Source organism: Neophocaena asiaeorientalis, unplaced genomic scaffold (genome assembly GCF_003031525.2).
Source record: "Neophocaena asiaeorientalis asiaeorientalis breed wild unplaced genomic scaffold, Neophocaena_asiaeorientalis_V1.1 scaffold60, whole genome shotgun sequence".
Classification (NCBI taxonomy): domain Eukaryota; kingdom Metazoa; phylum Chordata; class Mammalia; order Artiodactyla; family Phocoenidae; genus Neophocaena; species Neophocaena asiaeorientalis.
Genome location: NW_020173721.1, coordinates 647,166 through 660,748, shown reverse-complemented (window position 1 = coordinate 660,748; position 13,583 = coordinate 647,166). Strand labels below are relative to the sequence as shown.

The 13,583-nt window shown below is 41.5% G+C and overlaps 1 protein-coding gene across 2 annotated transcripts in view; it reads right to left on the bottom strand.

Moving 5' to 3' along the window:
• The window catches only part of POU6F2 (POU class 6 homeobox 2), a 356,161-nt gene that overhangs the window by 116,690 nt on the left and 225,888 nt on the right, over nucleotides 1-13,583 (bottom strand). The gene's annotated exons all lie outside the window — the stretch shown is intronic.

Below are 13,583 nucleotides of genomic sequence, written 5' to 3'. Positions count from 1 at the left end.
CGACCAAACCGCGTGCTGTGCCTTTGACAGCCGGCACCCCGCGAGCCGAGACGTCTCCCCCTTAGAAAAAGTTTACCCTCATGCCCTGAAACTCCGTCGTATTTCAGAGGGTTGCGGTGCACTGCGAGAACAAGAGTCACGTCTCAGGGAAATTTTAAAATTTAGGGAGGACCAGAGTGTAACCCATCAGGCATTACTTCCAAAGGGACGGAGCAAACCAAGCGGGTGTACTAGGAACAGAGGTAATTTTTAAGTACTTTCTCCCTCTCTTCCTTTCCACGCTGCTTGGGAAATACACTTAGACTTTCAAGATCTGATTTAGATTTTTAAAGTTCAACCCATTTAATTCTTTTGGCAAATGCTCAAATGGAGTTAAGAACAGAAAGCTAAAGTGTTCGTAATCTCCTTTTCATCATCGATACCACTAATGGTGTCATTTCTACTCGCTGCTTCAGACCTCCACCAATGTGCTTAGACATTGAGTTTCAAGTTTCTACCGTTTTTAAAAAAAATTTAAAGATAGTACATGCTTCTTAGTTTTGCAGAATCAAAAGCTTGAGTCTGAACTTTTTGCCTGCTCATCAGAGAGACACAGCCCCACACCGGAAGGGTTATAGTCAGCGACTGTGCACTGTGGTGACTGGTCACACTGGCACCTCAAGGACAAGCCAGGAACCGAGAGGATGGAGTCATCTTTCCAGATTTTTCCTTGTTCTGTGAAAAGTAAGCGTTGGTGGGATAAGTTGTCTTAACACCGAGCTCACTATATTTGTTCCCATGTGCCCATCTAGCCCTGAACAATTTCTGCAGCAGAAAAACAGTTCGGCCAAAGAATGATCTAGAGAAAAGACTGCTACAAGTTCACTTTTTTCTTTGCCTGAATATCAGCCTAAAAGCTAATAAGCCTACAACTAAATATAAAGGATCAATGTTGAACCCACAGGCCTTGGCTGCAATGCTATCCTGTTCCTGCCCTACTTAGAATTAGTCAAGATTCCCAAAAGTAGTAACTCCTGTTTGCAACATTAAACTAGTCCCCATTAAAAAAAAAAAAATCTAGTGGTTCTGTAAAGTGACATATCATACACCTGACTTCATACAACAAAGACATTCTTAAAAAATATATGTATTTTGAACCTTATGTTGAGCAAATCTGAAGAAGTTTCTCTGTAAGGAAGTCAACCAGGGACTATTTTTGTAAAATTAAGAATCATTTTGTGAAATGAAAACACCAGCTAGGCACTAATGCTGTGTCTGGTAGCACGTAGGATTTAACAGGGAGACATAGTCCTGACTTTAAGGAGTTTATAGTATATTTGTGGATATAAGATTAACTTGTAAGAAATAATCAGGTTTGGGGTGCCTGTTACAGTCCTGCTAATTAACTGAGATGCTTGATACATCTCAGTTAATTGCCTAAATGGTCAACAGTGTGGAAACTAACCAAAAGGTCCAGGAAAATGAGGAGAGGGGTTTCTCTGTGGGTTAGAGAGGCCAAGGCAGTGTTCCTGAGGACTGAGAAGGCTCAAGAGAGTGAATTCTATACCCAGAAGGAAGGAGGAGAGGATATTCCAGGTTGGAGAGGCACCCAGATGACAGTATGGCTTAGGTGATGTTTCTGAAGGACAGTGTGGAGAATGGACTGCCTGGAACAGAAACTTTGGGCCGTTTTGTTGATTTTAGACCTTAGAGAGGTGGGAGGCTGTCTTTGAAAGTGGTGGGAAGATGGATCACTCTCAATTCACCACTGGTATAAGTCAGATTTTAAATATATAATCAGGTTTGTTCAAAGCAAGGCATAGCTGTATTGATGAAATGAGAGCTTGACCTTTCCCAGGGGCACCAAATACCAATTCTGTGCTCTCAGGTCCATGTAGAGCTTCCATGTTGGACCAGTGGGGATGGCAAGTCCTCACTGAGTCAGTGAGTTACTCTAGGTCTGTTCGAACACTCAGCCCAGTGTGCGTTCTGCCTTTCATTTAAATCCAGAGTGCTCTGGGACTCTACAGGTAGAGAGGGCTTGTGAGAGACAGGGCTGGAAAACACCCGGTCAATGGGGACTCTGAACTTTCTGCTCAATTGTGCTGCAAACCTAAAACTGCTTTAAGAAATAAAGTCCATATTAAAAAAAATAATACCCAGTTAGCATCCCATTTATCGGAACTTTAAGAGAATGATCTGGCTTTGCCATTTTTCCCTCTCCCTGCTCCTATTGTACAAAATCACATTTTATTGAACAGCTGGGAACCCAGCTCAATTCTGAGCCCCCAGGATCTTCTGCAATCTGGAGGGAGGGTCCTGGGGGAGTGGGGCCTGAGCTCTCCTTTTGGTGGAGTTATAGACTTTGGGAACCTGATTGCATCTGGCCTCCTGCCTGATTCAAATCAAACCTGTCCTGATTTCTTTCAGGTGGGGGGCACGTATGTCAGTGCTTATTTTCATGGTTGACTTAAATACCATACTGTTTCATTTTGGTTAGAAAAGCATTTATCTAAATCAGCATTTGAAAACAGGAAAGACTGGGGAATATTGGCAGATAGACATTGGCAGACGGGTAGGTGCAGCAGAGCCTAACCTACTAATGAGACGTGCTCCCAAATATGTCTTCGTTTCTTGATGTTGGTGAGTTCACGTTGTTTGGCTATGTCTTTCCCATAACCTGCATCTTGCCTGGAAAGGCATTAACCTAAACTAAACCTCTTTGAGTTACATGAACTAATTTGACATTTGCAAGCAAGAAATGATGGACAACAAAATATGTTCAGGTATGTACTGGATGCAAAGAAAAGCGTGAGGGGGCTGTACAAGAATGCCACTCTGGTCTAAAAAATGCCAAAGGCACCTACATAATAATATGAAAACAAAAGCAAAAAAATACTAAAATATGGAGCCTCTAAATCGCTCATTGTATAAAGCATACTGAGATACAGATACAAGTTAGGAAGGTTCAAGGACATATTTGAACTACAGAGGATGTTTGCAGATAAAATGATGATTGTTGGGGGTAAAGCTTTGACCCTATTTCACAGAAGATTTAAGACTTGACTTTCTTCCCTGGTATTTATGTCCTTTTATGATTATTTCCTCTATGTCTGGTTAGTATACACTCCATGGGCCAATGTTTAATATAAAATTTAACTACATTAACAGTAGGCACGAAAGAACTAAAAGAGAGGCACAGAAGTTTTCATTTGAAAAGTTTTCATTTGAAATTTTAAAAACTTACAATTTTGAAAAAGAAACACAAAACAATTTTCTATCGAACTTGGAATTTCCTAGAGTGGATCGGAACTTCCCAAATAAATAATTTAATATCACAAAGGAGAAGTCAAGAAGCTTGCATGTCTCCATTTGTTCCGTTTCTATATATCAACTAATTTAGGAAAAACATTTTCTTCTTTGGGATCTTTGCTAAAGGTGTTCTCAGGAAACCAGGCACATAAATAAAGCTCCACCACAGAGGTATCAGGAACTATATGGGATGGGCTTTACATACAATTACTTCCAAGGCAGAGAAACGGAAAGTAAACTCATTCTCTCTACCTGCCCATGAAGGGCAAGGCCGTGAATGATGCTGGAGAAATACAAACGTTTCTTGTACTTTGCAAGGTACTGAAACACCTCGGGATTCACAGAAAGCCGAATAGGACTCAAATGCTAAAGGAAGCGTGATTCTTAGCAACACGCTCACTCACCTTTGTTAACGCAAAGTACAACATCAGACTATTATAATCAGTGTAGTCAGGGGCTCAGTGTCAGCATTTTCTGGGACTTTCCAGGTTCGGGGATCTGTGGGCGTGGTTGGCAAACTGGAGGCTTGGGTTTGAGAGTCTGCTGGGAAGGATTACAAGCTCTGGGCCTGGCTGGGACCTGAGTTGCCTTATAGCAATACACTTACAGAGGGGAGAGGACCTGTGCTAAGGAGGAGGGAAGTGGGCGGGGTTTATCACTGCCAGTGACCAGGAATCCTGCAAAGAGCGTGATGGTAATGGCTTTTCAAGCCCATCCTTAGCCCAGTCCCCTGGTGCAAGCCTGGTCCTAGGGAGGGAAAGAGCACCAAGTAAAAACACAAAGGGCAACCTTGAACTTCTTGCTAAGGGCAAGAAGCCAGATGCCAAAGACCACATCCTGGATAGTTGCGTTTATATGGAATGTACAGAATAGGCGAATCCACAGAGACAGAAAGCAGATTCGTGGTTGCCAGGGGCTGGCGGGTAACTGCCCATGGGTATGGGGCTCCTGGGCGGGGGTGATGAAAAAGTCCTAGAACTACATAGTGGTGAGTGTTGGACAACATTGTGAATGTACTTAATGCCACTGAATTGTACGCTTTAAGATGGTTAAAATGGCAAATTTTATGCTATGTGTATTTTACTATAATAATAGTAATAATAACAATATTATTAATAGCTAATAGCTGTTTCTCCACATTCGCACACTGGAGACCAAGCCGCACTGCCTTGGGACCCCACGAGGGAAGGGAATAATCCTTCTCCACTCTGCACGGCTGTGTAGTCCCCAGGGCTAGGGCTGTGCCTGGCAGAGCAAAGGGACAGACATGGGCAGGGCCGCAGGATGCCGGGCGGCACCGGGAGGAAAATGCTGTGTCCACTGGAGGGGGAGAGGCACAGGTCTGGCAGCGGGAGCAATGGATTGCTATCAACGTGGACCGTGGATTCAGTCCTAGGCGCACACGAGACACCCCTCTAGAAATGCTGCCGAAGCTGGACTCTGAACAGGCCAAGAACAGTGACTGCAATTTGGGTTCAAAATCAGACAGTGCTTCACAGTTTGGAAAGCACTGTCATTTAAAATGGATAAATTAGCTTTTTCTTTGGCCACACCATGTGGCATGTGGGATCTTAGTTCCCCGACCAGGGATCGAACCTGTGCCCCCTGCATTGGAAACACGGAGTCTTAACTACTGGACCACCAGGGAAGTCCCCGGATGAATTAACTTTTCAGGACAACCATATGGATAGATGATATCACTGCCATGTTACACATATAGAACTTGGGCTCAGAAAGGTTAAGTGACCGGCCTGAGTTCACACAGCTAATGAGCGCTATGGCCAACTCAGTCTTAGGTCTGCCATTTCCCAAAGCCTCTTAACAGAACAGAATCAGGGGCAAGCTATTTCCCCGAGGGTTGGAACGAAGATAACTACTCCCTCGTAGAGGGATGCCTTCCATGGCCCTGCTCTTGAGAAGAGGTGGCACAGGTCCCCAGCTTACAGATGCTACTTTGAAGGTGTCTGCTCAGTGATGAATCGTTCAGCTCCTGAGAAAGTGTGTACAGTTGTAGCCCTGTCCTGCTGCAGGCAAAATGTTTTTTAAAGCCTGCTGATATGAAATATAAATGTGTATTTTGAGGATAAAGATGCTAATTTGAGTGTGAGCCATGAGTTATTTTAAGACCAGGGACATGGGGTCGAGGGAAAGGGGGTGAGAGGTATGAGTGGATGGGAGGTGGGGAAGGGCCACAGCACACTTGCTTCGTGTCACAAGTTTGCCTCTGTGGTGAGAGAATGTCTCCTCTACACTTAGACCCTGGGCAGCCCCAACACTGTGCGCAGCTTGGTGACATTTTAAGGAAAGTAACCAAGTAGGGTATCAGGTTACGTTGCCCATGGAACTCTGTGATGTGTTGTCTCTAGAGTATAGTCAGGTGGCAGCTAAGAGTTCTCCAAATGGCTTTGTCCCTTAATTGGGGACAGTGACTCCCAGATCAGCCCCAGTCTTACAAATCAGTGAACTCATGCGCCACCGAAAAGGAAATCCCGTGCTCCCTGATGTATGTAGCCTTTGCCTCCCTAACTCTATATTTACTGTTTACTTTTCTTGCCCACTGAAATCCCTAGAAGAAAAAAATGGAATCTAGAACAACTCAACCAGAAGAATTTGAGTCGGTAAAACTGGACATCTTCCCTCCTTCCAACCCCCCACCAAGTAATAACATCCAAGGTAGCTGAAGCAAGGATGCGGGTCAGGAACGCTTCCTGGTACCCTCATTAACAGCATCCCTAGCATGCACCAGCAGACAGAAGTTTTTGTAAGGTACATGGAAACGGCATTTTGGGGACTTGGGACTTTGAAAAAGTACAGAAGGTGAAGACTTTCTGGAAAATTTGCCTTTATTTTGGCAGCAATGCCCCAAACAAGCACAATCAGTTCTGCCTCAAAGATTATGATGTGTAACCATCTCACAAGCAGTCAGTGTTCTCAGCTCCAGAAATACTGCTAATATCTTTAATCTGTCGTTTGCTTTGTTTGCATTCAAGGCAGAGATCTAAGTATCTCTTGAGATGTCAGGGGAAAACAAAGGCAGAAATTCTTCCATTGAACATATTCCCACAAATTTTCCATGTATTGCCTGAGCCACACAAGCTTCTTTCTCCAGTCAGGTGTCTTCCCCAACTCTATCTCAAAATATGGAACCGAATCGCCTGGGGAACTTGTTAGACAAGTGGATTCCAGAGGGTAGGACAAAGTCTGCATTCTAAAGCACCAATGCCCGCCCCCTGCCCAACGGGATCAGGAGCTATTGGCCTTGGGGCTCCTAGCAGCCCATCCAGGAGGGGAAGGCTCTTCCCTTGGCCTTCAACCTGAGCAGTTTGTTTATCCATCTCCATAATTTTGAGGATATTTCTTTTCAAAAAATGAATCTGTTCTTCCATTGGCAAAAAATTTCAAAACAAAAATCACTGGTTGGAAAGAAGAGAAAACAGACATCTGGGAATCTTCCAGCATTCCTTAACACCTTCTTTGAGATAGAAGAGCAATTTTCCACCCATTACTGCCTTTGTTGACATTTAGGGGTACACTCTTGTTGGAGTATCGTAAGTCCGAGACATACTGTTTGCTTTTAGATGCCCATTAAATAGGGAAGATGGAAAAAGTGGAGGACAAGTGCCCACTGTAAAGCAAAGGGGTGAAGTGGTGGCATGGGCCGTCCCAAGGGGAGCTGCACCCACCCAGCAATGTATCAGGGAGGCTGAGAACTCAAGGTGGCAAGTTCCCCTGAATTCCCACAGGGGTTTGCTGAGGCCTTCCTCTGGAACAGCTGACCTCCCAACATCTCCACCTGCAGAATGGCCCCCAGCTAGGCCTAAACTCTCAGGAAAATAATGGGAAGGCTCTCCTCTAAAGAAACTGAAAAAAACTGGGGAAGAATTAGGATTTCCAATGTGGATGTGGCACCCCAAAGTACATCCTTCTCTTCTCAGTCACCCTGAAGGAACCAGTCAGTTCACAGTCTCACCCCAATACACAGAGCTCTTCATGGCTCTTCCGAGTCTTGAGAAGTCCATCCAGGCTCCTACTGAGTGTCAGCCAAGGTGAAAGGAAAAACACCCCCCATGATACTGATACTTCCCCCATGGAATTGCAGAACACCAAAGATAAAGATTTTTTTAAATCCTAAATAAGAGTTCAGAGAGACAAATAAAAGGCCACATACAAAGAGACATAACGCAAATAGGCACCATACTTCTCATTAGCAAAACAACAGAAAGCTAAAATCAGTGGAGCAATGCCTTCTACCTTCTGAAAGAAAATGATCTCCAGCCAAGAATTTTATTGCTGGCTAAACTGTTAACAGTGAGAGTGGAAGAAAGCCCATTTTGGAACTTACAAGGACTTAGCTTATCTTTACTTACCTTTTTCTTAGGAAGTTGAATAGATACTTCAGCAAAATAAGGGGGTGAACCAAGAAAGAGGAAGATTTAGGATGCAGGAAGCAGTGTGCATCCCCCACAAGAACAGTACAAGGGAGCCCCACTATGACAGCTGTCTGGAAGTTCTAAAGAGTAAGTACCCAGTCCAGACTGCAGCATAAAGGAAGGGCTCTAGTGAAATATGTCCAGAAGAAAAGGGGGATTCCATGGAAGTGATAAAGTATTTGTGCTTTTGGAAGAATCTGAGAGTATGAAAAAAAGAAAAAGAAAGGAAACTATAAACTTCAGGGAAAACAAAAGCTGCCTGGAAAGCCACAATCTAGAAATGAAGCATCTGTTCCAAACTAGAACAAGAAGCCATTGAGCTCCAAGAAGAAACACTGAATGGATTTAATGCTATAGGAAAAGTAAGAAGCTGAAAGATGGTAACTACTTTCTACAAAAGGTTTACCATTCTTTTCATCATCATCATCATCATAAAAGAGATGGGCAATAAGACACTTCAGGCAAAACCAACGAACAATAGAAGAAGAAATGCATAGTTTTATAAGAAACAAGAGACGAGACAAACAACATGACTCAATTGTGCAATAAAAGGTGGCATAATTTTGAGCACTTGGTAGAGTATGAAAGGATAGTCTATTTGAGTATTTTCTTTGAGTGGCACAAAAATCCAGACTGAGAAGGACATCTGATCAGAGCACATATTTTGGCTCTGCAGGAAATAATTAGGTAGCCACATTAAAGTTAAGAATGTTTACTAGACTTCAATTTTTTGAAACAACCTGTAAACAAAGTAGGAAGGATTTAATGAGAATACAAATGCTATCATCCTTGACAAGGTAGAAGTGAGAGGTTGGTGGGAGGGAGGAGGGGAAGTGAGGACCAGAGCACTGAGTGGGGAATCAAGAGACACCTCTATAGTTGACAGAACAAATGGAGATTTAAATATGCTATTTAAAGTTACAAAGTTAACAAAAAATAACTCTATACTTCTATTAGGAGGAGGGAGGAGGAGAAAGTGGGAGATGTTATAAGTGAGCTAAACCCAAATACACCACAGCAGAAATGAACAGATGGTACATAAAACTAATAAATCGAGTCAGAGGTAAATGGAAAGTATTTAGAAATGTGCAGGTAAACCTATAAGGCTGAAACCAGAAATGGTTCAACGTGATTGCCTTGGGGGAGTAATCCTGAGGGTGGAGAGGAGTCTAGCTGAGATATTGTGATATTCAGATCCATTCCAGGACACTATTTGGATTGAGTTTCTTGAGTTCCTTACACTGAGATCCAGACCTTAAATGGGACTGAATTCACCTTGGGCTTTGTTGATAACACCAATTGAGGCATGAAACTTCTTTTGAAAAATCCACAATAGACGTTTGTTCCTGATGGTCGGAGACATGTTCTCAGAGACCATTTCACAGGATGCTAGTCCCCAGATAGGCCCCATGAAAGAAAACTGTTCCACGGTCAAATGATTTATGAGACATGGCATGTTGTATCCTACTTTTGGAAATCCATAATGAGCATCAGAATATTAATGACTTCGAATTTCAGCATTAAAGAAACCTGATTAACATTTCTTCATCTAACACTGACCAAACTCACGTGACCTCGGAACCCCATCATCTTGCTTTTCTTTGACCCAAATTTATGCATGTGTGTGGAACTAATATTGAGAGGGATCCACTGAGGAGTAACCTGAAGGTGTCTCTATCTGATGTAGTCATACATGACAGTGTCTTACACACATATATATGTACATACACAATGTACATATATACGATGTATATAATATACACACAGTGTATATATAACGTACACACATATATACCATGTACATATGTACAATGCATATATATGGATGATGTCCATATATGCAATGTATATGTACACATAATGTACATATGTACAATGTATATATATGAATAAGTACATATATACAATGTATATATCCATACAATATACAAAAATACAATGTACATATATGCACAATGCACATATATAAATGTATAAATACATACACATATAATTTATATATACATATATACACACACACACACAATATATGTGTTATATATCAGGGTCTCTGGAGGAAGTAATGAGATCTCTTCAGTATAAAATAAGCCTAATGAAATTCTTAAGTTTACCCTTACTAAGGCTGCATGGATTAATCTAGAACCAAGCTTATCCAGTGTGGTGAAATTGGTTAATTCGTGCCAAAGAGAAACTTCCGGTGAGCATAAGATACATCTTTGGATGGTTAAAAATGGAAATAGGTGTTGGGAGGGTCCACGCATATGAATTTCTTAAAAAATGCAAATTCCCTGAAGGCCAAGTGTTTCAGATCGTCTAGTAGGAGAGGAGAAAGAAATACAAAAAATGTTCTTGAAAGATTCAAAGATGGGAAACCAGAGTTGGAACGTTCTATGACTAACTAGGACAACCTGGGGCCTAGCAGAACTCTCCCCAAGCACTGGAAAAGCATCAGTGTCAGGGATTTTTAGCTCTGAGGAACCTGGCGTGGATATTCTCTCCTCAAACAGTGTAGAGCATGAGCCAAGAAAATGCGGCTCCATCGATACTAAACTTTAAAAAATAAGATCTTCCTTCAGAAAACAAGATTTAAATAACCCCCTCCTGCCTATTGCCATCAGATTTTCAAGTCTCCTTCAGGTGGTAATACCATATCAAATTAGAACTTGTAGGGTTTGAGTGTGCATTTTAACTAAAGTCCAGAATTCTAGACTCTGTTCCTTGATTTTGCTTGATTAATTTTCCCATAACCTGTAGGGATCAGAGACTGTATACGGAAATAGTCACTCTTGATTTGAAATTCTTTTGCTCAACGGATGAGGCCAAATTTATTCATCAGAGAATCCTAACTCTCCAGTAAGAACTGGTTTCCTTTTCTAAACGGAGTTTAGCAAAGGCTTTGGGTATCAGTTCTCACTGCTCTGCTAATTCTCCAGTTCAAGATAATTAAGGGGGTTTTGTTTGTTTGTTTTTAGAGGTCTGAGATTAAGAGTAAGTCACTGACTATGCCACCCTTCCTTCTTGATACCATATTCGTTTAATGACAGAAAATGCATTTGGGTGGAATAGAAAGCAACTCAAAGAAGCGCTCATGTAACACTCAATCCCATTATTTTTCCTCCTTAAATGTGAAAAACAGTTATTTACATCTTTGATAATCTCTTCTCAGAAGGCCAATCCACCTTTTCACTGGAGGTTAAAAGGTTTAAAATTATAGCTAACATTTATTGAGCATGGTTTTCCCAGGGGTATTTAAAATTTTTTAGGGTAGAAGTAAAGCCATACTCACTAAAAATGAAGCCATGATATGGGGGGAAAGGGAGACACATGCTTATTTTATATTCCTATGCTAATAAAACAATATAATTTTTTTAAGTTAGCAGAGCAAGTAAGATGTACCCTGGCTTTCAAAACATTGGTGTTTGCCTTTCCCTTCAAATGGGCATTTGCAGGAGAAAATGTTACAGGCAGTTCAATGGATACTGCTCCTGGTTTAAACACAGCACTGTGTTCACTCAAATTTCTTTTAGGCTATAGACACATGGGCCAGTGCTTATTTTCATGGTTGATTTAATCCATCCCCTCTGCCAGTGTGGGGATTATTCCCTACAGTTATTCTCCAGTGATCTGTCAGTTCAGATTAAAAAAAGTTAAGTGACAAAGATACGGTGGCTGATTCCTTTAGAAGGCCAGGCTGTACAGCATGTTTCTTTTTAAGAATCTGACTATGTTCTCTTCTTTTTAATTTCCCCCCAATCACTACAGATCTTCCTTATCTAGGCTGAACTTTAAACTCCATAAACAGGCAATTCAATTTTGTTCCTATACGACAACTTCTGGGTTGCCAAAAAGCTTTATAGATCTTACCTTATCGGTTCTTGCTTATTTTTTGAGAAGAGGAAATAGCATATATCTCCCCTCACTTTACAGATGAAGAAATCTAAACTCAAGACATGATACTAGGACCATACATATCCTAGCTTTCGTGGCCTGCACAATAAATGATAAAACTCTCCTTAAGCTTCATTTATATTTCGAGACACAGACATCAAAAATATACCCTTGCCAGATTTGTAATTCTATTCCGGATTCATAGAAAAGAAAACTGTAACAGTTGACTTTAATTGTGTAGCAAAATGTTTACTATTTAAAATTTCCTCACATTACATCATAAATATTATTACTTTTCTCATTCTTATTTTCTCTTTCCATCTCTACAAGTAGAATTCTTTAGTTGGATCATTAATATACTTCATGGGTAATTTGGTTATTTTGTATTGATGTGCAAATTAGTCATTCAATTCACGTAGTTTTATTTTAGGCTTTCACATGTAAAAAATTAAACGAGAAAAGGCATGTAAGAGTTTTAGTGAAATAATTAATTACATTCATGATAACCCTACTGGAAGAAAAGAGCCCTCAAAAAAAGAATCCTGGGAAACTTCATAAGAAGCAATAGATGCCAGAATATCAGTGGTGTTAGAATGTAATGTGGTCTTATCACCTACATGGGTACAAGTGCTTTTGCAAAGGTCTCGTGGACTTTTGCCCGTCTGGTTGATCTTGCTATGGGAAGTAAAGTGACATTCTTTTTACTTCATTAATGCAGTTGGACAAAAGAGGCAAACACAAATGTGTGAGTCAGTATAGGATAGTTTTACTGTGGTAACAAGCAGCCCCCAAATCTCACTGGCTTAGCCCAACAAAGATTTTTTTTTTTCTTTTCGGGCTATCATAAGTTGGCAGGGGGTCTTAGCTTAGTGTAGTCACCTTAGGTACCCAGCTGATGGGGCAGTCACTATCTTGAACATTGCCTATGATGTGAGAAGGATAGAGAGCTTTTTAGGGTAGGAATTAAATGCTCTGACTCAGAAGTCATCCCATCACTTTCTCTCACAACTCACTGGCCAGCACTAGCTACATGGCACCCCTAAACTACGAGGGAGCCAGGAAGTGCCATACTATCAAGTCCTGAAGAGGGGGAGAGTCAGAAAAAGTCAGTGAATAGCATTAATGATCTCCACAAAGGCATCACTCTGCCTCCCAGATAGTTTCTGTATATATTACCTTCTTGCCATTTTCATTTTCCTAAGTTTCACCTCATTATGCCTTGTCTGGATCATTGAAAGAGCTTATTAACTGGCCTCTTAAACTCTTACCTTCCCTGCTCCCTCTTTCTCTCAATCATTAATTCAACAAATGTTATCAAATCATGTGTCAAGTGCCCCTCCGCCACCAGAGTTAATTTTCTAAAACATAGATGGGATTATACCATTAATTAAAAAATTAAAAAGAGAATTATGATAGCTCCCATTCATCAGAGAATAAGATCATACTGCTCAGCCCGTATTGGAGAATGACTCTGGCTCCAGCCCACCTTTCTAGACTCATTCTAACCCCCTCTGAGAACCCTCACTTCTAGTTCAGAGGTATAAGCTGGTGGTACATGGACATGAAGACAGGGGTGCCCCATTCCCACACATACAGAAATAGAGCTTTTAAAAAGTTCAAATTGGTTGACAAGATTAAAAAGTCAGAGCGTCTACATAAAATATGCATTGTCCAGTTTTCTTAAAAATAATCTGGAAGGTGTGGTCACTCGACTCTTGTTCCTGTATGGGAACCAGAGCTGAGTAGCAGCTGCCCTGCCAGGTAGGGCTGGTGCCCACAGGAGCCAGGACGGCTTGCTGTCCTCTGCACTCCCATAAGGGGACATTCACGGTGTGCCCTGTATTACAATGAATAATGCGTACCCGATTGCCTCTTTTACCAAGTCCCTTCCTACAGAAGGGAACCCGGTTTTAGTCAGTTCTCTTTTTTCCCCTTAATCTTCCTGCCTTCTCTCAGCAACCTGCATATAGTAGA